The sequence below is a fragment of the Neophocaena asiaeorientalis genome, unplaced genomic scaffold (genome assembly GCF_003031525.2).
Source record: "Neophocaena asiaeorientalis asiaeorientalis breed wild unplaced genomic scaffold, Neophocaena_asiaeorientalis_V1.1 scaffold182, whole genome shotgun sequence".
Lineage (NCBI taxonomy): Eukaryota > Metazoa > Chordata > Mammalia > Artiodactyla > Phocoenidae > Neophocaena > Neophocaena asiaeorientalis.
This window is the reverse complement of record NW_020174648.1, coordinates 4057741-4061071: the sequence shown is the minus strand read 5'-3', so window position 1 is coordinate 4061071 and position 3331 is coordinate 4057741.

Sequence of the window (3331 nt, the reverse complement as noted above, 5' to 3'; positions counted from 1 at the left end):
CCCACCCCAAGCCCCAGGAATACAGAGCCTGTGGTTCATGCCAGCATGGATCTGGGCTCAGTCTTCCCACAGGAGTTACAGTGAGAACATTTCTCTTTCGTACTTCATTTTAAAATATTTCATTCTCTGTTGGCAACATCTGCACTCCATTGCTGCCCCGGGAAGGTGAGAGGAGGGTTCTGGGGGGGTGTGTGGAAAGCCTTTCAGGCTACAGGCTGCCCAGCCCAAGTCAGTCCTGGCCATTCATAGATGGCAGGTTCTTCCAGCCTTTGTCCCTGGAGCCTAGTGCTTCGGGCTCCTCAGGTCACTAATAAAGTTGAAGCTCTAAGACACCACGGTCACAAATCCCCAGTGGATATTAACTCACACTCACTCCATGTGGTGGTCTGCGTTCTGCTGCTCTTCCCCATACGTGGGGCCACAGAGGGCCTCTCCCAGAGGCTCTTCCATTTGTTTCCTTGTTCCAAAATCACTTCTCTGCTTCTTCTTTTTCCCAGTAACTAGGAGCGCCGGGGTCCAGGTTGCCTAGGGCTGGATGACTCTGATGATTAGTGTGGCCGTTTCCAACTAGAGAGCTGAGAGGGCAGAGTGGGGAGAATGGTCAGCTGACAAACTTGTACATGCAAGTAAAGAGCTATTCTTGATTCTCTCTTTTCCTTCCCCCCCACTACAAGGCATTGGATTTGGCATGTCCTCTCCTCTGTGAGATCACTATTGAGTGTGTCAGTTAGCATCCCAAGGGGCTGGCTTGATTGGGAACACAGTGAAAGGAGCTATCTACTGTATTGTAACGTAAAACAGCTACAGCCAGTTATTTTGTAAGATTATAAAATATTCATTAAAAAATCAGCACACAAAATGGGAAGTGTCTTTGGTGTCTTATTCTTCGTTTAAATCATTCCATCACTTCCAAATTGCTAGAGCACTTCATTTGCTCGTTTCAGGTCTGGACATCCATCATTGATTAACTGATGATTCTTTTCAGTCACTTGAAAACTATTTATTAAGTAAATGGTATGCATAAGGAAGATAAACATGAAAGTTCACAAGAAGAGATGACATATACAAAAGCAGAGTACACAGTAGTCATGTCAAGTGCCTCATGAGTTGTAGGAATAAAATGCAAGAATCATTTACAGTCCAGAGGCAGTAGCGTCACCTCTGGATGCCAAAGGCAGGGAGTATTTGAAAGATGGTCCATGAAGGATGCATACGAGCTTGATAGGCAGAAATGGGAAAGCGGGGAGAGAAGAGTCCAGGCAAAGTGAAGAACAGGGTTGACCCTATGGAAGCAGGAAGGGGAAAAGGCTGGGTGATAGCAGACATCCCTGGGGCATCCAACTTAGCTAGAAGGGAGAACTCAGCTCACATGTGCCCTGCATTTGGCAAAGGCAATCTGATTTAATCCTCACAGACAGATCTGCAACTTCCACTATTTCATTTCACAGATGTGGACACCAAGTGTCAGTGTATAAAGAAAGTTCCTTAAGGTCATATGCCTGGCACTAGAGTCAAGCCTGGTTCTGTGAGACACCAAGATAGATAAAAGAAGGAAAAGAAAAATGATGGTTCATAGGATGGGAAAAGGCAAAGGAGAAGTGGAGAGAGATGTCAAAGACAATGACTCTGCGTTATCTTTATACCCATAAAGGTTATCATCACTGACAGAAAAGGGAAGCCAGGAGGAGTAAGCTTCTGAAGAAAGAGCATGTCTTTGCTTTTCGATAATATCAGTTTAAAAGCCAGATAGAGGGCTTCCCTGGTGGCGCAGTGGCTGAGAGTCCGCCTGCCGATGCAGGGGAAACGGGTTCGTGCCCCGGTCCGGGAGGATCTCACATGCTGCGGAGCGGCTGGGCCCGTGAGCCATGGCCGCTGAGCCTGCGCGTCCGGAGCCTGTGCTCCGCAACGGGAGAGGCCACAGCACTGAGAGGCCCGCGTACCGCAAAAAAGAAAAAAAGAAAAATTTAAGTTCATATTACTAAGTGCAGGTTGGGATGGGAATCCAACTTTTCTGTCTCCAAATGTGATGTACTTTCCACTACATGAAGTCCAGCCCACTAGACCCAGAATGAACTCAGATTTTCCCAGCTGAAATGGGAAAGTTAAATGTCTTTTTACTTGTTTATATTTCAAGGTGCTCATTGGTTTACCGGTGGCTTTCTTAGTAGCTGATGGTAAGAAAACTGACAGCAAACCTAGAGAATCGTTCCAGGGCCCTCTGCTCATGCCAGGCCCTGAGTATAAGCAGATGCCCTGCACATGCCCATTAGGCCAGCTGGACTGAGACATCTGGCAATGCTGCCTTCTCCCTAATAGTTTCCCCAGGGAGAGTCCTGGAGAGAGACTTTGGACCTCTGGTTTCCACTGACTGACAAACTTAAATGACATGATGAGTCACCCGTCAGCTGGGAGACTCACTACTCTAAGATTCCAGCCAATCAGATGTTGAGGGGCTCAGGATGGCAGGAGGGTAATATGGCTTTTCACTTATAAATAACTCCAGGGCATCTCTGGATCTGGCTTTGGGTCATCTCTTTTTATGTCACCCCAAGAAGACCACTGGTTCTGGACCGATAACATTTCCGTTTGCCCAACGGTTGGCTCAGAAAAAGGGATGGTGATGAGAATCTTGTATCTTGTAATATATGTCCACACCCATAAAACCTACACATGCCCTGGGTATTTGGAACAAAGTTAAGACTCATTCGAACATAATGATTGTTTCCAAGTGTGCGTGATTTGCTGATGATCCCTTTTTTTGTTTGTTTTCCCCTTGATCCTGCCACTAGATCCTCGGGTTACATTGCCAGTGTTAAGTAAGAACTGGTATGACAATGGCAGAGTTCATTCTTTTTTTTTTTTTTGCGATATGCGGGCCTCTCACTGTTGTGGCCTCTCCTGTTGTGCAGCACAGGCTCCGGCCATGGCTCACGGGCCCAGCCACCCTGCGGCATGTGGGATCCTCCCAGACTGGGGCACGAACCCGTGCCCTCTGCATCGGCAGGCGGACTCTCAACCACTGCGCCACCAGGGAAGCCCTCCTACCATGGGTTGTCCTGCCTAATTGTGAATCAGTCTAGTATTAAGGAAATCACTGTCTCCCAGGGCTACACATTTTATATCTGGACTGTTCTGACTTGAGTGAAGCAAAAAAATACCCAAATAGCTGGTGATATCAATAAATACTTATTGAGCACCTATTCTGTGCCAGGTGCTAGGGATACGGCAGTGAACAAAACAAAGCTCCTTATTTGGAAAGACATTGGTGGAGACAGACTATACAGTGAAGAGTGCTACAAAGAAAACTCAGGTGCAGTACGTGGGGTAAAGG